The sequence below is a fragment of the Schistocerca serialis genome, chromosome 5 (assembly GCF_023864345.2).
Source record: "Schistocerca serialis cubense isolate TAMUIC-IGC-003099 chromosome 5, iqSchSeri2.2, whole genome shotgun sequence".
In the NCBI taxonomy this organism is placed as follows: domain Eukaryota; kingdom Metazoa; phylum Arthropoda; class Insecta; order Orthoptera; family Acrididae; genus Schistocerca; species Schistocerca serialis.
Window position 1 is genome coordinate 436990783 of NC_064642.1, and position 25223 is coordinate 437016005.

Here is a 25223-nt window from a genome sequence, read left to right on the forward strand (position 1 = left end):
TGCCGTATGTATGGAAATGTTCATTTCAACAAGGTTTTTTATGTATGTAGTTTTTCTTTTGACATACCTGTGTATAACATGGCTATATTTTCTTCACCATAATCAAGACTTGGCATGAGTGATCAATTCATAGTGGAACACTATTTATAACCAAAAAATCTTTGAAAATAAGAAAATGACAGTCTCAGCTGTGGAAACTGACTGTCAGTAGTAAACATAAATTAATACGGCTTTGATTGTAAAAGGTTTTCCAAAAATTTCTAGATCCTGAAGAAGAAGAAGACTTTTTGAAAATTAATTGAGGACAAACTGCTCACATGTCTTGGAAAACCGTCTGATACTCAAGCCAGTGTTGAAAATTGGTCTTAACAGACTCAGTTGTTGAAAACTCCACAAAATTTAGTAATAGCAGGCATTGCCTGCAGGAGAGACAACTATTAAATCAAAGTTTTTGAAAACGGCCGTAAGCCGCACTTAGTATTTTCTTATTTCATTTTCCGGTTTCGCTCTTTGAATGTACAAAAGATATCATCGGAATGTACATCTTACAGCTGACTGACAGCACTAAAGTTTGTGTTTGAAGTCGGTTGACAGCACTAAAGATTAAACTGGTTGTACTAAATACCTAAACTTATAATTAAAGTACTTTTATTGCATTTTAAAAGTAGGTTTAAGTCTATAGTATTTACAGTTTAATCTCTAGTGCTGCCAGACAACTTCAAACGTGCTGTCATACAGGTTTAAACTGTATCCTCTGATGATGTTCTTGTTCATTTGAGGAGTGAAACCGCTAAATATAAAAATAATAAGAGCGACTTGGGAATGTTTTCAAAGACTTAATTCGGCAGAACACTTGCTACGGTGAAACGGAAATTTAATTAATCTTAAAGTGGTCTCTTCACTACCACTGATTCTCAGAAAACACTCCCCAGGTTAAGGTCCTGTGTGCGCCAGGAGCATGAAGTAACTGTTGAAACAGAACACAGGAGGAAAATGGTTTAAATATCTCATTTGCCTTCCCAAAAAGTTACTCAAATTTTCTCTCAGTAAAAGGAACAGAGTAAGTGTCACAGTTAAGGCTACCAGCAACTTCAATCCTCATTCCCTACCTGTTCCAGTAACCTTAACGTTGATTTAGTCTTCTAACAGTAGCTTTGTTCCTCGTGCCACAACAGCAGGTAATTCCTCCTTCAACTTTCTCGTAAGCACTGGATCAGCAGTATGAAATGCCAAGTACACATATTCTGCTTGATTCATAGATATTACACTGCTAAGGGAAGCCCTACACAGGTTGAACAATGGAAACGAGATTAACGCTCCGATAAGCGCTGCCGTATGTACACGAGATACTGTCTATGCGGGACGTTGTCGATTTCTCACCATTGTAGTCACACAGGCAATAATCCCTCAGTGTTGGGTCGACATTTACACGTTCTTATTTGCCGACAGCGCGAAATAATAGATTAATGCTAATGCGTTACACGCTGAATAATCCTCGATGCGCCGTACGTGCGTGATGAATTTGCAGAAAGGCAAAGCTGTTCACAAGCTGCGAGCCGGCCGCTGCGTGTTTGTGTCGGCGCCTTGCCTTTGTTTGTCAGATCGATATGGGTATTAATTAGTGGCACAAGGGGCCGGGCTGCCGTGCCGCGGACACACCGACCGCGAAACTTTGCTCTCACCTCTGTCCGACGGGCACGTGGCCACCTTTAAAGAAAACCGCAGTTTCATAAAAGCTGCGCTCAAGAAAGAACTGTTGTCTGCATTTACAAGTGCACAATAACCTACAGAATTGTAAGCAAATACGCACACTAGGGTCTGATAATCGGTACGGTAATCACACATCTCACAGTAACTGACTATCTTTTGTGATTACGTACTTGAGTGACGCGAATTGTGATACTCAACCGTTCGGAAAAAAAAAAAGAAAAAAAAACATAATGGCTCTGCTCAGTACGTACTACACCGATTAGTGATGCTGATAATACGATGAAGGCAGCAATCAGCACAGAAGCTACGTAGCTGTTCTCCCGTTTGCTAAACCATGCTCCGAAGAATGTGTAACGTGTCAAATGATATCAAAAACAGTGAAATATGATGTAAATACGAAGCCCTCTGTCGCCAGTCTCAGTGTCGGTGAACTTCCGCGTCATCTTATGAGATGCTTACGTATGGAGGTATCCGACGTTTCAGACGTGTTGCACCGGCGTCCTTAGAGCGTTAATTTGTTTAGTCGGGGCATGGTTGCGTCAATATGCAACATTTCCAGCACAGACGTCACATCTCTTAGATATTATTAGTTCTAATGTACCACTGGACAGTGTTACAAGATACGGAGGGAATGTGTGGCAGACTATTCGGAAGTTACTCAGTTTGCTGGTAACTGGTATCCCAGCACCAATTGCTAACAGGTTTGTATTGGTTGTGCTTTACTGAACTCATTGGCAGAAATTGTCGTAAGGCAGCTTAAAAGTAAGATACTACAGTATTTAATGTTTTTGAATTTTTTAAGCTGGCATGGCATTACATCCACAAAGATGTTAATGAAAATGGAATTTGTTCTAACTGGATTCAGGATTTGGATTTATTTTGGTGTTAATCTGTAGTTAAATTGCGGAACTTTCTCTCCCTCTCTCTCTTCTCTCTCTCTCTCTCTCTCTCTCTCTCTCTCTCTCTCTCTCTCTCACACACACACACACACAAACACACACACACAAACGGAAGGGTTTGACAAATAAAAACAATTTACTAACAAAAAAAGAAATATATATTTCTTTTGGATATAAAAATGAAGAGTGGATCAAAAGTATACATGTTCTGTGTTGCAAAACTAAAATTGTAGTACGAATATTTTAATGTGTCCTTGTTCAACCGTATGTGAATCATCTGTTTTTTGAATATTGCTTTTACAGACCACTACATTTTGTAAATCCCACATACCTAGGTAAGTCTAGCACATAATTACACCATGTTAATTGTGACGTCGTCTATTGAATCAGCTGAACGAGACAAAAACATCCATAACTGCTACGTCCCACAAGTAAGGGAACTATTACGTTGCTGGGTCCAAGTCACAAATAGTAAGATGCTAGATGACCGCCATAATATGATGAATAGTGTTCAAGTCTTGTGGAATGCGGAGTCACACGCCACCTAATGTCGTCTGATGATTCAGAGACGACTTGTCAGGAATGGTGCGGTACAATAAGTTCCCGACACCGTGGGCAACTTAGAGTGTACTTCACACGAACGAACGGATATGTATTATTTGACATAAGATTCCAGGATCTTTGTCTGGTGAGAGACGATACCAGATCTACTTGAAACCCCATTTCGTTTCTGGTTCACATTTCTCACATCAGCCTCCTTAGCTTCCTACAAGAAAGAAGCGCCCGTGGTGATGTGTCTCTCGTGGCAGTCTTTATTTGCTACCGAAAAGAGCCAACCTGTACCTTCTCTCACTGGTCCTGGTGATTTACTCCATGCTTCATGTTTCCAATGGTTATGTTCCTTCATCCTTAATAACCCCATGCAACTTGTGACGTGCGGGAGGTAGAGTAGCCGTCGCCTACTGTGTCGGACAACGAGGAAGTGGTTCGGGATTCTATGGATACTCGCTGTTTGTTATTAACTAATAATAACTGGCTAAAACATTTTATGCACTGTGAGACTTCTGTTCGCAGTTACAGTCCTCAAAATACTTGACGATCACCTGTGTCATCAAACACTGTTACCCATGACAGTTGGTGACGAGAGGTACTCGTTGTATACCACTGGGTCGATGGCACCTGCGACCCAGATGCTGAGACGGCTACGGAGGAGAGCTACAAGCTCTGGGTAACCACGATCTGACCCGCACCTGCCCCATTCTGCATTCGACTGATGTCAGATATAATGCTCGTAACAACTATGTGTAATATATTGGTCATCCCAATACTCTTCAGTTATGACAGGAATTACACCCTCTCTTGTGTAGGCTTGTACAGACTGCTAATTTCCAAATATTCGAATTCACAGGAACACCATTTACAGAAAATTTAATCCAAACTAAATTTCTTCCGAAGAGACCTCGGAAGGCTCACCATCATCGACCGACCACCGTGTCATCCTTGGACCAAGGGCTTCATTCGATATTGAGATGGAGGGACTTGGGGTGAGCACACAGCTTTCCGTTCGCTGTCAGTCTTGTGACCTGCCGATGCCACTTCTCAATCAAGTAGCTCCTCAATAAGCCTTGCTTACTAATTGAAAACATGTAAAATAGGAATTTTAACAACAGCAACAGGACTGGAAAACACACACACACACACACACACACACACACACCTACACAAAAATTCATATACATATTTTGTACAATATGGTACCATTTACTTTTTCCTCCAGTGTACTTTTCATACAGTATTCTAAATAAGAACAGAATTAATATACACATTGAACATTTGTACTATGATATTTTCGTTAGTAAAATGTGTGACGTAATCTTCAGCTACATGTACCGCACCTTCACTTATACACGGTGGAATTTCTTGACGGTAAGAGTTGTGATTCCCAGCCACAGAGACCTACACACATTACACTCTTTATCTTACGATTGATGGAAATGGTAAAATTACCTTAAAAAACGTCCTAAGCCAACACTCAAAAAGTTTGGAAAAGTTCAGTTCCTTTCAGGAGACTCAGTTTTCCCGAAATATATTTTTAGGACCGCTACTCCAATGGTATGGAACAGCAATAAAATCCCTAGATGATGATGTTGAAGGTCACACTACTAGATCTGCATCTCGCTACATCTACGCTGGTTCTCCGTCAGCCAGAGTATTCCAGTAGCAACCCCAGAATACACCGCGATTCACGATTACTTTGTCCTTACCCAGTTTCGATTGACGAACTGTACGATGGAAGTAAGGCACTGTATCAGCTATTGTTTTAATTCCATAGTCGTTTCGAAAACTATATGCAGAAATAATAGAGAGATTAATTGACTCTTGTTGGAACGTACGCTCTGGAAATTTCAACAGCTTTCCGTGATTCACAATAGCCCTTTATCAGTGTCTCTCATTAGAGTTGGACAAGGTTTCCCATGTAATCCTCATGCTTACTGATTGAACGCGATAAAACATATATCTCTTGTTTACATCTCATCTATTGTTTGCCCTGGTAAGTACATCACAGCTTACTACAGAATCGAACAGACGGTTTTGTAATTTATCAATCAAATACGAGTAATTTGTGCATTTCGTGGGACATTAACAGTAAGTAACATCTCTTCGGGAACGGAGAAAACTTCTTCCACATTAATCATTTTCAGTACGATAACCTTTAACTCAAGCAATAAGCTGACTCATCTTTCGTGTACTCGACGGCAGTGAGAAAACATATTGTTCCGCGGACAGTGATGTCGAAGTTATGAAACGCTCCAAGTACTTAGCAGCCAATATTTATTGTATTATGGGTTTGTTTGAGAAGCAGTGTTTCACATGAATTTTCCTTGTGTTACCTTTTTACAGGGAAGCTTTCCTCTTTCGGGAACAGTACGTGAGGAAAAATATATTCCGTTCTTCGAAAACAATTGACTCCGTAGACAACGTATGTAGGAATGTACATCAGTACAACGATTTCTTTTGCGGGCGGAAATGTTGCACGGCTCTCTTCAGTCTCTGGTGCGACAAATGATAAGCTGACTTCATAACGGGATATAAGCTGCTCTGCGTAGTTTACACAGACCACTAACTCGAGTAGGATTAGCATGTGGAAGGAAATCGACCGCAATCATTTCAGAGGAATTATCTCGGCACTTTATTTAGCTTTATAGAGAATCTTAGAGAAACCTAGAATCTGATGTACTGAGGCGGATTTTAGTCTAGCACCCGTCCGGTGTGTGTCTTGTGGCTTAAAGACAGTGCCAAGTCAGTCTGTTCGATCACTAGATGCTTGGAAGGATATTGTTCATTTACTCACGTAAGCATTTACTTCACTTGGCAAGATAAGATACTGATGAAATTCCATCCAATAAGGCATGCTTAGTAAGATAAAATTAATACATTTGTCGTAAATGAGTAATACATATCATCAATAACAAATTCATAAGACCATCCGTTGTGATCGACCTTTGATAAGAGCAGGTAGGTTGGCTGGTTGGTATGGCGGATGGTCAGGTCATCGATCCCATCGGATGAGGGGAGGATGGTAAGAGAAGTCGGGTGTGCTCTTTCAAATGAACCATTTTGGCATTTGCCTGGAGAGATTTAGGGAAATTATGGGAAACCTACATCAGGATGGCCTGACGCGGGTTTGAGCTGTCGGCCTCCCGAATGAGACTCCACAGTTCTAACAACTGCTCCACCTCACTCGGTAGATAACACTGATCAGCAAAGCCGAACTACTCATGTTAGTCACAGGCAACGCTGTAACCAATATAAGCAGTCCGAAACCACTTGCAACGAGGAGTTGGCAAATACAGGATCCTAGCAGGTAAGATAAAACCCATGAGGAAACAGAAGTCAGCGGCAATACAGGACACCGCCGTTTTCCCAAAACAGACCGTGATGAACCTGTAGGACATAACCCTGCATTCTGCGCTCTGCTGTAAACTGTAGACGGCATTTCTGCTGGACATGTGCAGAACGTTGGGTTTTTTGGAGGGCATTATTGCGAGTAATGTAGTACTGTTTGCTTATGCAAACCTTTATCGTTATATCGGTCTTCTATCTGGTCTCCATTGTGCCCTAGTTTTTGAAATTGTATTGTTGTTTCACATTGTCGCCAGGTGCCCATCCTGCCACCACAGCCTTCAATTACCTGAGGAAGGGAAGTTGTGTACGCCACCTGTCTGTGAATTGCGTGTACTTTGTTGTGTATGTGGTGTATTGTCATTGTTGTTTACCATATTTTATATGCTTAAAATTGGGGACTAGCCAAGCATTTGCCTAAATGAGCGTCGTAGCCTGCATCAGAATCACACTACGGCTGGCCAGCGTCAGACAAGGTCGTTAGTACGCGGCGAGAATTTTCTCCAGGTCTGACTCATTTTCCTGTACCACGAGCTAGGGCGTAGGACGTTAAGCTATGCTAGCAGGTCTCTGTTACTGTATTAATGCGACAGATAAATAAGTATGAAGGAAGCTGAATAAATGAATTAAACTTGAACGCAGGTCTCCCTCCTTACTAGACAAAAAATCTGACTACTAGACAAGCACAGCTCTTTGGTTAACAGCGCTGCACGGACTAACCAAACCGAACGACCTCCCAAACAAAAACTTTAATTCATGTCTTCAGCTTATTTTCCCCCTACATCGTCACGACTGCCAGGGTTTCTGTCATTTAAATGGAACCTGTGAGTCATAAGTATAACAACAAACGTTTTTGATTGCCTTTATTCGTACTATAATGCCATATGTTCGTTTACAAGGCTATTTTGGTACTCTTAAAGTGTGTTCCTACTGAATATATCTCTACATGTAATTACATATGTGAGGTGGAGTGAGATGTAATTTGTAAAGAACATTGACTGTAATAAACACAACTATGTATCACTTTCATAAATCTCATAACCCTTATCTGAAGAAATGCAGTATCAAACCATTTAATAATGTACAGATTTATAGCTTAGATTGCTTTCCGTACCTTAATTGGTTTTTACAGATCACGGACCATACTTTCTGTCACCACATTTTCAATATATATTTCCCTTTCTTAGACGTAAGGACTGGTATACTCCCTTTACAGTGACGATATCTACTGAATTTTCTTTATTTTGCTCTATTAGAAGTAAATACTGTATATTTACTCTCTTTAAAATACACTTCATGCATAACTACTATTGTTCAGCTATCCCAAGCATAAAACACGAGAGAACAGTATGTAAAACTACAAACCGTAGCACCGAGCTGTATTTAGAAACAGGTATAAATAAAATCAGTAGCGAAAAATATCCAGGTATACAAAAAACTAGTTGCAAGAAAGTCTAAAAATTAAAGACACAGCATTCAGCTTTAATGACTTCATGTAGGCTCTTCACAGAATACATCATCAGACACTAAAGGCAACGTCTTACTGATGTAACCATTATTTTTTCTGATAACTCTTATTAAAATGGATTTTTTGGGCCTGGCTATTGATTTTCTCCCAAAATATTTCCTTGTAAGAAGTATTTTTATCACGTTCGTATGTTGGATTAGGTGCCAAATTAAATTGGTATTTCTGTTCTGTATCATGATAATCGATATCCCTTTCTTTTTAACCTTTTTTAATACTAGCTCATTAGATCTGGTTTCGGGTTATGACGTTTCTGTAGCTTTGGAATTTCTGCTCTGTATCATGATAATCAATATACTTTTCTCTTTAATCTCTTTTGGTACTATAATTCAATTCTTTTATCTTGGCGGTTCGCGCATGCCCACCCAGACGCGGGAGACTGCTGCGTTGCCAGTTGTACGCAACAGGAGAAGCAGCACCATAGTATAGTTCGCAAACTTACGTTTAGGTTGGGAGCGCACAGTTTATGAAGTAAAGCCACCACGACCGCATTAACCCTTTCGCTGCTACAGAGACGTGCTCCCCGCATTCCACGATGTGCGCGATTTTGTCATCATTGCACTGCTCGCCTGTGCAGACACATGGTGTTTCGATTGCTTTGACACGCTTTATCATTCGATTTCACAAAAGCTATTTGGCCCAAAAATTTGATTTTTACACATCTTCTTGACTGATACCTTCCCCCATAAATGACTTAATTTTGTTTCGATGTTCAACGTAGTTATTGTGCAGCATTAGATGTAGTAAACCATTGCACGAAATTTTGAAGAGTTTGCAAAGGTAAAAGTCCATAGCGCATACTTTCCATATGGTTGATTTTAGTTGCCACTAGAAATTTCAAAAAATTACATTCGAACGAATAAAATTAAAGAAGTAAGACACTTCGATATTGTTTTTAAGTTAAGGAAATATTAAGCACCAATCAAGGTTTGAACTCAGAACCATTCGCTTAGCAGCCATACACTGTAACCATTATGCTAACGCAGTTCGACGTTCAATGAATATCTCCCAGAGGACCTTACATTATCACGCACAATACCAACAAACACTATCGATATGATTATGAATTACTCACGTTTCGTAGAAGTACAATAGGAAATAAACAATTACCGCTGTTCTTCATTGCGAAAAAGCGGTTAGTGAGAATGATACAAAAACCTTTCCTTGCTATCACCTAAATTAGGAGGCTTATTGCTTCTTTGGTTTAATTAATTGATAGAATATGACGCTATTGGTATAAAGAATGCTTTTTCCAAACTTTCTATAAAAGAAAGTCTGCTATCAAGACATTGCTTTTGTTCAATTACTTTACTTAAGACTGAACGTTTCTAAAACTGAAGACACTTGTCCGTGCTCTGCTCTGCAGTCGACCTCTAGCAACGTCGTTCTCTGTTCACTGGCTGACTGTGTTTTGTGACGTCAGATGCGCAGAACGAACCTAAACTCGGCCGCCGTCATAAATGACGTGCACTTTAGTTCATAAGGTCTTCTTTCGGTTTATGACGGTTCTGTGGCTCTAGTCACGCTTCACAAAATATGTAGCGGTAAATTAGTGTACGTATTAGAAAAGGCGTCCGGCCGCAAAGTTAAACAAAAGTAAGAAGTGGAGTGCAACGGAGCACGTAACTACACGGGGTAAGCGCTAACAAGAAGAAGATGAAGTGTACGAACTGCAAGAAGTGGAAACTTACGATCATCTTAGGGGCCAATGTGATAAAGTTTTAAATGAACAGAAAGAGTGAGGAAATGTAAAATTGCTCGACAAATTTGAAACAGCTCTGCGGTGAATTCCAGCAGCAGCTCACAGCTCGCCGGTATTTCACGGTAAGCCAAGACATAATGCACGCGTTCTTCAGACAATTAGTAAGCTATATCAACCCTAAGAAAGTATGAGGTTAACATGTTGATGCTTAATATTAACATATCTCATTTTACTGTAACCGGTTGGCTATAGCTGAAATGTTATTATACTTACTTAGTTGCTTTTAGCCGTAAATATTCCCTGTTAGCCACATATGGAAAACCTACGACACATGTGTGCATCATCTTTATAAATATGCAATGTACCGTCAGCACAAATTCTTTATAGCTACACTTTCCTCTAAGTTAGCAGTATATACCGTCACAAAAAATTTACGCTCAAAGAGCTAACACACACACCTAGAAAGTTACTCCATCCAATGGAACTTTACTATGTTAAGTCACTATGTTTAATTTCAACAAATTATTGTTGTGCAGAGATTCTAATGTTGTTTCATTAGAAAATTTTTTAACAGGTACCAGAAAATGCCCTAAGACCTAAATTACAAAATAATAAAGAAAAATTAATACTTGCAGGCATCAGCGGTTTATTAGAGAAATTCAGCTGTGACCGAGGATCAAAGTATCATTAATGTGCTACAAACCACATGTTTCTAAATATATGATTCAGACAAACTAATTGATATTATGGTGGATGATACTGATACATTTCACGTTTTATGCACAGTCGTTGTCCTAATTAAGACGACAACAATAGATAAACAGAAATACGTAAATGGACGCCACTGGTTACGGTGATAGCTAACGTTCACCCTAGAGAGAGGAGGACCGTAGGATGGTAAGCTGGGCACGTGGACACGACGTAATGTTGTTCACGTGGAGTAATCGGGACACACGATCGATGCCCAGCCTTTCGTGGGCGAGCCGAGAACATGAATGTAGGTTACCGTCGCGTACGTATCACCTCCGTTATCTGTATACAAAACAAGGTGACGTTTCACCGATGTGTGTATTCTCATTTGTTAGCATACGTGCCTTCTGCGGGCCTGCTGCTTCAGACTATAGCTTTCTGCTTGTATTTGTTTAAATACTGCAACCAATGTCCTTCTGAATCTCCTTACTGTATTCATCACTTGGTTTCCCTTTAATATTTTACCACTCCCGCCCCCCTCCCGCCACTGCGCTTCTCTCCAGCACAAAACTGGCAATCCCTTCATGACTCAGAATGTGTCCTATCAACTTACCATAGCAAGAATTACTATGATGCGAAAATTAGTACAGTAAGATTTAAGACTTGAACAGGTAACTATGATTCATTTTAAATTCTTCAGAGTGTATATGTAAGTACGCAAACAATGTGCAAGCCAAATCATATTATTTTAGAACCAGTACTACATTTTTTCAGTTTACATCAGAGTATTCGAGGATAGCCGGCCGAAGTGGCCGTGCGGTTAAAGGCGCTGCAGTCTGGAACCGCAAGACCGCTACGGTCGCAGGTTCGAATCCTGCCTCGGGCATGGATGTTTGTGATGTCCTTAGGTTAGTTAGGTTTAACTAGTTCTAAGTTCTAGGGGACTAATGACCTCAGCAGTTGAGTCCCATAGTGCTCAGAGCCATTTGAACCATTTATTCGAGGATAATTTTCTGATAATGAATGTGTTTGTCGTGTCGACTTCAGCCAAGAGCGACACTTGACTTCGGTTGGACAACAGAACAGATGATGGTAAATTGAAAAAACCGTGATAAATTTAAAAAAAATCAAGAGTGGTGACGGCGAAAAACGTAAGAATTAGTGGGAAAAAACCAACTAGCCCAGTAGAGCTTTGCATGTCTTCCTCTCTCCCCATAACCCTCCTTCTGCTTCTCCTTTCTTCTTAGCCCAATCTCCAGGTAGAAATAACGTAGTAATAAAATCGAAACAGCCAATTATAAAAAAAAATTCCAAGATAGTGGAAATAATCCAGTTACATTAGTGGGAAATTAGAAACCTTTCCCCTACCTCTCCCTCTTATCTCCAGATCTCCAGCCAAATGAAGCAGCCAGTCAAAAAATTCAAGACGGGAGAAAAATAGCTTAATTCTTATATCTCACATCCCCCCCCACCTCTTTCTAACCAATCAGAGCACGATGTTAAAATGATATATAATTCGTAATATCCGAAAGATATTTACGTACCTCTGTATTTAACCAGCGTCATACTATTACTACTCCGTACAAAAATTGTGTCAACTAGGATATTTCTGTGAAAGTCAAAGATGGTTGTGTACATAATCGTACCTTCGGCGTAATACCAAAATCATTTCAAGCTCAAAAATATCCATTATGCACGTAAAATGACCAAACACACATCTCTTTGCATTTCATACGTCAAAATCGGTATTCTTTACAAACATATGATCTCTTTGTATTTGACATGACAAATCCTATACTACTTCAAACACATGCGGTGATGCATTAATTATTCTCTCTGTATTTAACTTGTAAAAAAAATTAAAAAACCACAGTACTTAAGCCCAACTGTGATCTTTCTCATGCAAAGTAATCATTTCTCTATACATTCCATATGTCAGATATGTAAGTCGTACGACAAATATACTGCACCTCTTAAACACACCTGTGATATCTCTCATGAAAATTAATCACTGAATGTTGGACACTAAGAGCTGAAAGTTAAACGTTCAATGCAAGGAGTAGCAGTCCTCCTTTTCATGAGTATATCGTATTCTGTGAACGCTGTCTGTGTTATTTTTATTCCAAGGAAAGACTGGATGAATATACACTGAAGAGCCGAAGAAATTGGTACATCTGCTTAATATCGTGCAGGGCCCCCGCGAGCACAAAGATGTGCCGAAACACGGTGTCTCATGGACTCGAATAATGTCTGAAGTAGTGCTGGAGGGAGCTGTCATTAAGAGTCCCGCAGGGTTGTCCATAGATCCATAGGAGTATGAGGGGGTGGAGATCTCTTGAACAGCACGTTGCAAGGCATCCCATATATGCCCAATAATGTTCAGGTCTGGGGAGTTTGGTGGCCAGCGCAAGTGTTTAATCTCAGAAGAGTGTTCCTAGAGACACTCTGTAGCAAATCTAGAGTTGTGGAATGTCGCATTGTTCTGGTGGGATTGGCCAAATCCGCCGGAATGCACAATGGATATGAATGGATGCAGGTGATCAGACAGTATGCTTACGAACGTGTCACCTGTCAGAGTCGTATCTAGAGTATCAGCAGTCCTCTATCACTCCAACTGCACACGTCCCACATCATTACAGAGCCTCCAGCAGCTTCAACAGTCCACCACTTACATGTAGAGTCCATGGATTCATGAGGTTGTCTCCATACCCGTAAACGTCCTTTCACTTGATACAATTTGATACGAAACTCGTACGACCAGGCAACATGTTTCCAGACATCAACAGTCCAATGTCGGCGGTGACTGGCTCAGGTGAGGAGTAAACCTTTGTGTCGTACAGTCATCGAGGCTATACGAGTGGGCTTTAGGCTCCGAAAGCTCTTATCGACGATATTTTGTTGAATGGCTCCAAAGCTGACACTTGTTCATGGCGAGCATTCAAATCTTGAGCAATTTGCGGAAGAGTTGCACTTCTGTCACGTTGAACGATTTTCTTCAGTCGTCGTTGGCGCCGTTCTTGGAGGATCTTTTTCCAGTAGCAGCGATGTCGGAGATTTGGTGTTTTACGGGGTTCCTGATATTCACGGCACACTCGTGAAATGGTCGTACTGGAAAATCCCCAATTCATCGTTACCTGGGAGATGCTATGTCCAATCGCTCGTAGGACGACAATAACACCACGTTCAGACTCACTTACTTCTTAATAACCTGCCGTAGTAGCAGCAGTAACCGATCTAGCAACTGCGCTAGACACTCGTTGTCTTAAGCAGGTGTTGTCGACCGCTTCACCGTATTCTGCCTGTTTACAAATCTGTGTGTTGGAATAGGCATGCCTGTATCGGTTTCTTCGGCGGTTCAGTGTTGTTACAGTATTCACAGTTTGTGTCTCACACTGCGAGAATTCATTACATGGTATGAGTTAACGTGAATTCCAGTGCCGTGCTTTCTGAACAATGTTATGTCATACTTACCATTGTGTCATTGTTGGTGACAAACTAATCCAATTGAATTCTCACGGTAGTCTCTTCCGAGCGCAAGCCACCTTACAAAACACATAAATTCAAGTAGAATAACACAGTTCCAGTTACATAATCATCATCAAATATGCATATTACATACTTACTGCAAGTACTGAATTACGAAATATAACATTCTCTTACAGCTATTTACAATACTTGGTAACAGACTGGCGCGATGATTATAGATCACGTTAAATGCGTACCAATTACTCCAGACGTCCGATAAGCGAAAATCGAAAGTTATTGCGGAGAATGTCATATTAATGAACGACATTGTATTTCTTGAAAAATCAACAGATTCTCATGTCATAGCGATATATCTGAGAGCCCACCGGGTTAAATGTGATCGTGGCTACATGCTTGCCACAACTTAACCGAAGAAATCTTCATAGACAGAGGAAGAGGATAGAATGACATTTTCGCCCGTATGTTTACTGCGCTAAACATTCCACGATATGAAAAAAAACTTTCATCTTGAGTAAAGGACTGTTGCAGCCAGAGACAGCATTAGCTGGCGCGACCCCTGTGCAAAACACCTCCGCTGGGCTCTTCCACATCTGCCATTTACTTCTCCCCCTCCCGTCACGGGCTGTTTAGCAACAAGGATGACAACCTTTGCTACATATAAAATTAAAAGAATTGAAAGTTTAGTCGTTGACTTACTATCTGTATACCAAAATACGATTACTCCAGCAAAGCTAGTTGTGATAGGAAAATAATTGAAGGGAGAAGAATCATGACAAGTGTGGTAATTAATAAAACGTTAACAATAGAAACTAACTTACCTCTGGGAATCCAGCGAAAATAATGACACTGAAATTTAAAGGATATGCACAGATATTGTTTGGAATACCATCATCTATGTCTTCATCACTTTATTGTGCTTAAGTGATGTGTGAGTTATGAACCCTAAAAGTTTCCTGTTTTTCACACTTTACACAAAACATCTTTTCTTCCTTGCTTCCTGACCGGCCAATTTATGACCAATATCATCAACATTAACTTTTGAAATAACCTCTCGTGTTCCACTGGCAACATGGCAAGAGAATACGCGTTCTTGAGAGAGTATGCTACGGCAACAATTCTGAATCAACTTCAAACCCGAAAAGCCCCATTCAGTGGAGACGATGATTACTGGCAGGGTTAGCAAAATTATGTAGACAAATTTTAGGAAATGCGTTTACTGTTACATTTATCAATATTAGCACTGGAGTTGGTATATCCTTGGGAACCATTTCCCCGAACACATTTATGAAGCAACAGTGACTTTTGACGTTCAACATTTATGCTTACTCTTAGCTCATTCTCAAGTTTTTTACGTAGCGTTTTCAGTCCTTCTTCCTACTTGTGTCTTAATCTTTCTGCAGGAAACAAAAAGGAAGATATTACGGAACACTAAGCTTGTTGCCCAAACTTTACTTTCCAACTTTTTAATACTGTGCCAACGAAAGGGTGGAAAAAATCAATTTGAAACTCTCCTCTGGATGTTGTGCCCGGCAAAACATGTCGTTACTTTCATAACCAAACTGCTTCGTCCTCTTGCCAGTTCCCATTTCTTTAAACTGTTGCTCATTCTGTATGCTTTTAGTGACCTCTTTGGCAGTTATCTACACATAGACAAAATCTTCTTCATGGAAATTCTCCAACTTCGCTAAGCTTTCAAGGGATTTAGCTGCTACTTGCAATCCCATGATTTCACCTTGAAGTGTGTTACTTCCTATGTCAATGGCAAAGAGAAGATCATTCATCTCAACAATGAACTTTGGAGGTTTTCTAATTCGTTCACAGCAAGCGAGTATGCTTAGCTCTTTGTTTTCGATTTATCAGTAGTATTGTTCACCTCAAAAAGGGCATCACTGGTACCTAGCTTTGACAGTCTCATCCCGCTTTCCCATCGAATGTCTGAAAGCTTCTCCACTGTTCAATTTGGTACCCTGCCGGTAAGATTTCCCAGTTCTGAGTGGAGACACCAAAAAATGCATTTTCTTTGAATTACGCCAAGATTTGATTGCTTTTTTTCAGCAAATTTTGCAGCATCTGATACCATAAGGTTAACACTCTGTATAGCACAAGGTATATAAAATGCACTTGGACTGTACTTTAGGATTTGAGTTGAACACCACTTCAAAGACTTTTCATATTTGCGCCATTGTTGTAACTTTGGCCACTGCAGTTAAGAATATCGAGACCTAGTTGATCTAGTGTCGACAAAAGGGTATATACAAATTTTGTTGAGCTCTTAGCAGCCTCAAATATTCCTGTAAAACAATGGTAAATTCTGCTATCGTTTCAACCAAATCAAGAAAATCCCCATTGTTATGTTGCTACGGTTTGTCGCTGGTTTTTTTTAACGCCATATTATACTGACCAAGCTGAAAGAGGGTGAGTATAATTCTCTTTAGAACCTGACGTGAATTCGGTCAAAACCAACTTTTTGTTTCAATCGTATCTCACATTCTACCCATTATTCTTTGCACACTTAGCGTTCTTAAATGATTTTTCATGTCCTTGAAGCCAATGTCCTAAATGAACCCAGTCACAGAGTCCATCACCTGAAAGGTTGTTTGAAGGAGATCCGAAAAATTTACAACAATAACAAAAAAACTATGTCGGTAGATTTCGAATACACATTCTTAAGCTTTTATTATCCATTGAGTAAAATTCTTACGTAAAAATTAGTTGAAAATTTTTTCTGTTTTCACTTAGAGGCTAATCAATATTTACAAATTTAGTGGGGCTTTTCTGTACAATTTAACCTATCATGGAGGATGTTAACGAGCTAGGCAAGTGTCTTGGTCAAGATCTGTGATTATTTCACAATCGCTACTCGTAGACCAACCTGAAGGTGGGATACCAAGAGTTTCACATTATAGTACTTCATTTCATGTTTATCAATATACCACATGAAGACAAGCTACTGTTAACGCCATGGGGAGGAAGAGGAGTATCAACTGTTCAAAAACCTTGGTTCACCTGGCCGAGGTGGTAGTATCTCGCGAGGGCCACTTGCCAGGGAGACAATATTAGATTTTCTTAAACTACTATATTACAGAAATCCAACAACCATTTAACTTCATCAATAATTTATACGACGAATTACATATATTTCACGAAAGTGCGGTCGACGGGATGCAGATTCAATGATTTTAGAATCACTGGCCATCATCGTATGCAACGAGGCATCATACATCTACGAGGATAGAAAACGCAAGCAGTAGAAGTAAACTAAAACTGAACTGAGTCAGTTGCTCGTATAAAGTATAAGAAAAATTTATACTCTGAACCAATATACAGGTTGAAGACTTCCCTCTACATACAGTGAGACACATTATTTTAGAACCATTCAGCTGGGTAGCATTACCTCGAAAATGTTATATTTACCCAGTGGTACTGTAGCGCATTCTGTTAAATCCCCTACAGAAGACTGCTAAAATATTTGTAGCTGTCTGTGCGTTAATGATAGATTCAGTTCAAACGAATTGCAAAGCAGTTCTACCGTCAACAGCTGTTTGAATACTACGAAAATTGTTCAGGAGTCGTTGTGAGTTTTCGTTATTTTAACATGTGTATTTTGAATGCATTTCGCCACACAAATGAAGTCTACTGGAGATGAAACTTTAGTAAGAAAAAAAGTAAAAGTAAAAGTAATACTGGTACACTCACAAGACAACGTTTTTAGCACTATTATGAGGATACGTCGTTGGAAAAAATGTTACGAGATATCCTCAATGTAAATCAGTGTAGTGAAATTCGCGTTAAGTTCACAGTCAACCTGACTGTTTGAATGGATACTCGGAAAACAATCCCTCACGCCCCGCTTGCTTCTAGCATGGCAGCCAGTCACTTCTTCCTCTTTCGTCGGATGAGAAAATCATAGCATAGCACGCCTGTCGAGAGCGCTGGAGAGGAGTATTTGTGGTAGAACTTTTCCCGAACGGCCGAAATACGGATTTCTATAGCCAAGATCTACGCCAAATACGGAAACGGTATCTTTGAGTTAAGGACAAGAAAAAAAACTCATAAGGCGCCAGGTCCAGTAAATGTGGTGGCCAGTCAAGTATGGCCATGTCAGTGGAAGCTACACGTCCTACACAGTTACGTGGCAACGTCTCATTCGTGTAATCTCGTGCATAATTATTGCAGAAATGTGGAGCCGTACAGTCTTGTAGGAGGACGAAACCACGGCTACCAGTTTCGTTTTGTGAGATTTGTCTTAACTGAGCTATGTGGAGACAGATGGTAACACTGACAGTTCTGTCTTGTTAGCAGAGAAAACGTTGATAGTATCGGAATCTCGGGTGAGTTCGACAGTTGCACGTTGATTCTCTGTCCCAGACGTGTGTGTATTTTGACGGTTGACATATTGCGAAAAATGAAAAACTGATCCCTCATTGAAGATTTATTAGCCTGAAACTTGTCATTTTCAGGATGGTTCTGCACATCAACGCAGAATTGCAGACAGCGCCGTTTGTCGTCATGGTTTATGGCTTGCAGGAGCTGCAGTTTGCATGGCTTCGCTCTCAAGCGCTTAGTAAAGTTTTTCCACAATTGTGGCAGAGGTTATACTCGATGGTACACTTTCTGGGACATCACATCGCGTCCCTCAAACGCTCCATTCCCTGTTCTGGTACGCACTGTAGGTCCAAACGTTCTGCAGCAAAGAAAGAACAATTCTCCTTCAATTTATTCTACCATGTTACTACACAGCTGAAGTCTGCTCCCGTATTGTGAAATTTGCCATGGAAAGTCCTCACAGTCTCATTATCCATTGCGATTGGCCACGGGATAATTGTAGGACACAAAATGCTTTCGCTGCCATTTTCAGCAACTAGGTTCGGTGCGTCCCTGTCAGTGGTGATCCAGACTTGGTTGCCGGCACGAATTACAACAAAAAAAAAGACAAAAAAAATGAAAAAGTTGCTGCGAGAGATGTTCTTTCACATATATTATCATTTACTGTGTCATATTTAGCCTTTCACTCATACAGGTTTTAAAATGTTTCGTGTATTTTACAATTACGCTGTAAATTCGATTACCGTACTTCTCTTTTGTATACTACGTATCGTAGATATTATTCTTCCGTCATGTGTAAATAAGGAAAAAAATTCTGATTCTGCAATTATGCTTGTTAGTATTTAATCGAGTAAAACAGAGGTGATATCTGCCACTTCCCAAGGAATTATTACAGCTCCTCTGCTGTTAATAATCAGTGTTAGCCGCACTGGGTAGCCGCGCGGTCTATGGGGCGCCTTGCCAGGTTTCACGAGGCTCCACCATCGGAGGTACGACAGCTCCCTCGGGCATTGGTGAGTGTGTTGTCCTCAGCGTAAGTTAGTTGAAGTTAGATTAAATAGTGTGTAACCCTAGGGACCGATAACCTCAGCAGTTCGGTCTCATAGGAACGTACCACAAATTTCCAATTAAAAAAATGTTAATCATGTTAAAAATTTAGCAGGCAGTCTGAGCAGCCCTCTTATATTGTTTGCAGATGATGCTGTCACTTATTGTCTAGTAAATTCATCAGAAGATCAAAACAGCTACGAAATGATTTAGACACGATAACTATAACATGGTAATTGTGTCTCTGAATAAGAAAAAGTGTGAGGTCATCCACTTGAGTACGAAATTAATCCGTTACATGTCAATTTCACGATATATCAGACAAATTTAAAGGCCGTCAGTTCAACTAAATATGCAGGAATTACAGTTACGAATAGCTTAAACTAGAATGATCAAAGAGATAAATTTTGTGGGAAGACAAAGCAAAGACAGCCTTTTTTGCACAACCACTGGAAGATGCAACATGTGTGCTAAAGAGAGTGACGCGGGTAAGATACCAAATTTGGGATGGCACTGATCAGAAAAGAGGCATTTTTAGTTGCGGTGGTATTAATTCACTTTCTCCTCTGAAGGACAAAATACGAGAGATTTCCGAAAAGTAAGCTCTGCGAAATATTTTGTTAGAACTCTCTTAACTTTTTACATAAAACAAACGTTATTATGAATCTACATCTTCGTTCCTCATGTCTACATACTCATATTGGCAGCCATCTGCCTCTAGAACAGTGGTTCCCAACATTTCTTATTCCACCTGAGTACAATCAGGCATTAGCCAGTACAGCCACCCTCCCCCCAACCTGACATCTACTGCTCCCTTCCCTTGCATTGTGACCAATTTTAGAATCTAACTAAACAGTAGAACAAAAGAATTTTCTTCGAAAACTTTTATTTTTAAAATGATGAAAGATGTGAAAGACATATTGTATTTAGTGTGTGTGAGTGAACGAGTGTGTGTGTGTGCGTGTGTGTGTGTACATTTACAGTACATGGCAAGTGCTAGCCACAACTCCTTGTCAGATAAGAAGGCTAACTACCCATAGTGAGGGTAGACACTTGGCACAAATCAATCTTCCCCTGCATTACTTCTCTCCATTACCGGACTTGCTTGACCTGCACACTACAACCCCATTTAAAATCAAACAAGTTCAGATTGTGTACCATACTTACTAGTTTTGAGTCATTTGATTGTTGCGACCTCTTACTTCTGAACTGGCAAACACTGGACGAGTTCCGGCGATTAATGCTTTGTGTCTAACCAGTCTAATAATAATAATAGTGATGATAATAATAATACTATGTATAGCATTAATTTAGTTACTTCTGTGTCGTGCTGTCATTTTAATTCATTTATCTATTTCCAAGCGAGTAGCCAAGCACATTCTGGACGACTGCTGATAGTATATACAAAGTGGAGAGGACATTTTCTTGAGATATTTAGCATTAGTTACGTATATGTTTTACTTTTGTCATTCAGCAATGTAGAGGACAAAGGCATAACGCATGTGTGTAGTGGGTGCACCATGTGAGAAACCTGTAAACTACCCCGGATTAATGCTTGTAACTAAGAAAAAGTAATTGTTGATAACTTTATACAAACAATACTAGAGTATTACAAAAGTGTGATTAATAGCAATCATCTTCAGAAAATAATTTAGTTTAGTGACTGAAAGAGAACCGAATCGTTGAGGTCTTATGCCTCAGAAAATTTCATTTTACTCCTCATTGGGTAATAAAAAACGAGGTTGGGAACCTGTGCGCTCGAGCAGTGTTTAAAGTAACCATGTCGTTACGTGAGAAACAGTGTGCTGTAATCAAGTTTCGTATTCGAAGAGTCGGTTAATACATGGAGCACCATCTCCTTCGGCATGACAATGCCACACCGCACCAGAGTGCTCCAGCATCTGCATGAATCCAACGCTGTGAGTTCAACTGCCATCGATTATTCTTCAGATGGTCCCCACGTAGCTCCATCCGATTTTTCATGTGTTTGCAGATCCTAAAGAACACCTCTCTAGACTTTACTTGTATAGTGATAGAGCGGTGCAAGCAGAAGTGAGGTTCTGATTCAGTCAGCGACGTCAAACATTCTAAATCAAGACTGACGGAATCAACAAACTGGTTTCTCGTTGGAAGAAATGTGGTCGTCGACAGGGTGACCACGTTAAGAAATGAATGAATAAAGATTTAGACTTTTAATAACTTTTACTTTACTTAAAAAGTTTTAATAGTTTTTACGTAAATACTATGGAGACACTACATGTCAGCATGCCCTCGTAGTTAATGATGTTAAGGAAGTAAGAGACACTAATACGTTTCCTTGAGGCACATTCGTTTACTTGTTCTATGTTAACCGTGCAGTGTACGTATTGTGTACTGTTGTTGTTGGTCTTCAGTCCTGAGACTGGTTTGATGCAGCTCTCCATGCTACCCTATCCTGTGCGAGCTTCTTCATCTCCCAGTACTTACTGCAACTCACATCTTTCTCAATCTGCTTAGTGTATTCATCTCTTGCCGGCCGCGGTGGTCTCGCGGTTCTAGGCGCGCAGTCCGGAACCGTGCGACTGCTACGGTCGCAGATTCGAATCCTGCCTCGGGCATGGATGTGTGTGATGTCCTTAGGTTAGTTAGGTTTAAGTAGTTCTAAGTTCTAGGGGACTAATGACCACAGCAGTTGAGTCCCACAGTGCTCAGAGCCATTTGAACCATATTCATCTCTTGGTCTCCCTCTACGATTTTTACTCTCCACGTAGCCCTCCAATGCTAAATTTGAGATCCCTTGATGCCTCATAACATGTCCTACTAACCGGTCCCTTCTTTTTGTCAAGTTGTGTCACACACTCCTCTTCTCCCCAATCCTATTCAATACTTCATCATTAGTTATGTGATCTACCCATCTAATCTTCAACATTCTTCTGTAGCACCACATTTCGAAAGCTTCTAATCTCTTCTTGTCCAAACTATTTATCGTCCATATGTCACTTCCAGACATGGCTACACTCCATACAAATACTTTCAGAAACGACTTCCTGACACTTAAATCTATGCTCGATGTTAACAAATTTCTCTTCTTCAGAAACGCTTTCCTTGCCATTGCTAGTCTACATTTTATATCTTCTCTACTTCGACCATCATCAGTTATTTCGCTCCCCAAATAGCAAAACTCCTTTACTACTTTAAGTGTCTCATTTCCTAATCTAATTCCCTCAGCATCATACGACTTAATTCGACTACATTCCATTATCCTCGTTTTGCTTTCGTTGATGTTCATCTTATATCCTCCTTTCAAGGCACTGTCCATTCCGTTCAATGGTCAAATCGTAGTTCTTAGTCGACGATGTCATATAGTGTCGAAAACCTATCGGAACACTAGAAAGGCAGAAGCCAGCTGTTCATCTGCATAAACTGCTTGAAAGATACCGCATATGTTTAGGAAAACTTTTGTTTTACACAAATGGTTTCCCGTTAATCCGTGTTTACTCAATGAGAGGATCTGCGTTTCCCACAGGAACGTCATAATGTTTGAATTTATAATATTTACTTGGATATTGCAAGAAACGAATTTCAGTGATATAATTACGCAAATGTGTGAATCTGTCCTTTACGTAAACAGGTTTAACCAGCGTGCATTTCGTTTCGTTCCACCGAAAACTCTTTGCTACTAACGGTGGAATAATGCTTGCGACTTCAGGAATTATGTTGATCACACCACCAATTTCTTCAAGTGCTGCATGCCTGCAAATATTGCACAAAATGTTTTTTGAAGTGCAGAACAACAAATCCCGTCAGTGTATCGTAAATTTTTGCTCTTTCAATGTCAACTAAATATTCTAATTTTCGTTGCGTGGAATTGTTATACCTTTTCATAGAATATCTGCAGTACCCGTCGCTCATGCGACTGCATAATACAATAAGGTGACAAAAGTCATGGGATGGAAATATCCACATACACAGAAGGCGTTAGTATGACATACACATAGTATAAAAGGGCAGTGCATTGGCGGAGCTGTCATTTGTACTCAACAAATTCATGTGAAAAGGTGTCCGACATGATTATGGTCGGACGATGTTGAGTATCTGACTCCGAAAGCAGGCATATGGGACATTACATTTAGGAAATCGTTACGAAATTCAGTATTTCGAGATACACAATGTCAAGGCTGTGCCGATAAAAAAAAATTTCAGGCAATACGTCTCACCGCGGACAGTGCAGAAGCCGACGACTTTCGATTAACGATCGGCGACAGCGGTATTTGCACAGAATTGTCAGTCTTGACAGAAAAGCAACACTGCCCGAAATAACTGTAGAAATCAATATGGGACTTAACGACTAACGTATCCCTTAGCACAGTGTGACAACATTTGGCGTTAATGGGCTATGGCAGCAGAAGACAGACGCGAGTGCCTTTTCTGTCATGACCTCGCCCTCATCGCCTTTTTTGGGGTCGTGATCATGTGAGTTGGAACGTAGACAACTGGATAACCATCCCAGTTTCAGATGTTAAGAGCTGATGGCAGTGTTCGAGTGTGGCGCAGAGCCCACGAAGTCATGGAAACGAGGCACTGTGCAAGCTGTGTTGGCTCCGTAATGGCACGACCTGCATTTGCATAGAATGGACTGGGTCCTCCTGTACGAGTCAGACAAACAATGACGGGAAATAGTTATGTTCGGCTAGTTACAGACCATTTGCAGCCAGTCACGAACATGGCGTTCCCAAATAAGGTTGGGATTTTTATGGATGACAGTGCACCATTTCAACGTGCCACTATTGTTCGCGATAGGTTTGAAGTACATACTGAACAATTCGAGCGAATGATTTGGTTACCCGAGTTGCCCAAATGAATCCCATCGAACATTTGTGGGACTTAATCGAGTGGTCACTTCGTGCATAAACTCCTGCACCCGCAAGACATTTGCACTTATGGACAGCTATTTAGGAGGCGTGGCTCAGTATATCTGAGGGGCCTTACGACGAATTGTTGAGTCCATGTCACATCGATTTGCTGAACAACGCAGGGGAAAACGAGGTCTGACACGATATTAGGAAGTATCCCATGAACTTTGTCTCCTCATCGTGTATTGTTGTATATGAGGCGGAACTATGGGCCTCATGGAGAAAGGGTGATCCGGCTGAGCCACGCAATTTGACTCTTAGTCTCAACACAAGGGGTGGCCATTAATGACATACGTCGATCACGTAGGCTGACGTGAGGATAAATGAACTATACTTGACGGGATGAATATGGAACACCTTAGGTGATTAGAAAGTTAGTAGACAGAAATACCATTAAATACTTAGCTGTAATTCAGCAACAGCGGTGAACGTCAATCTTGACTTTGTCCAATAATATTTACAAGTGCAGTTATAGACTGAACTGCGAATACTTCTTTACCATTCTGATTGTTTTACACATATATATGAACTGTCAATGCATAAACTGTATGTGGCGCCTGGCTAGGTCGTAGCTACTGACATAGCTGAAGGCTATGCAAACTAGCGTCTCTGCAAATGAGATCTCTGAAGCTATAACAAGTGAACCACTCCTATTAATGTCGGAAGTAGAACTGGGCAGTGCGCCAGCTTGCCTCGTAAGACCAGCCGAGTGGCGGAGCTCGGTCTGCTAGCGTCGACAGTGGCGACTCGCGGGTCCGATGTGTACTGACGGACCGCGGCTGATTTGAAGCCTACAACCTAGCAAGTGTGGTGCCTTGCAGTGACACCACATATATATTGTAAATTCTCATCCCTCTATTCTCTCATTATGTCCTATGGGCTTGCGATGACTGGTCAATAAACTCGTGAGCGTCCTTCATTGTGACACAGACAGAGCTGACACCACGATTCTGTCGAACTGAAGAGAGCTGGAACGACCGAAAAATGCCACACTGCAATACTCAACGAAATGTCGCTCTGTACTATGCACCTCCGAGGAGGTG

At 40.6% G+C, this 25223-nt stretch overlaps 1 protein-coding gene across 1 annotated transcript in view; it reads right to left on the minus strand.

Annotated features, from left to right (window-relative positions):
* The window catches only part of LOC126481984 (nephrin-like), a 460432-nt gene that overhangs the window by 86476 nt on the left and 348733 nt on the right, over positions 1-25223 (minus strand). The window lies entirely within an intron of this gene.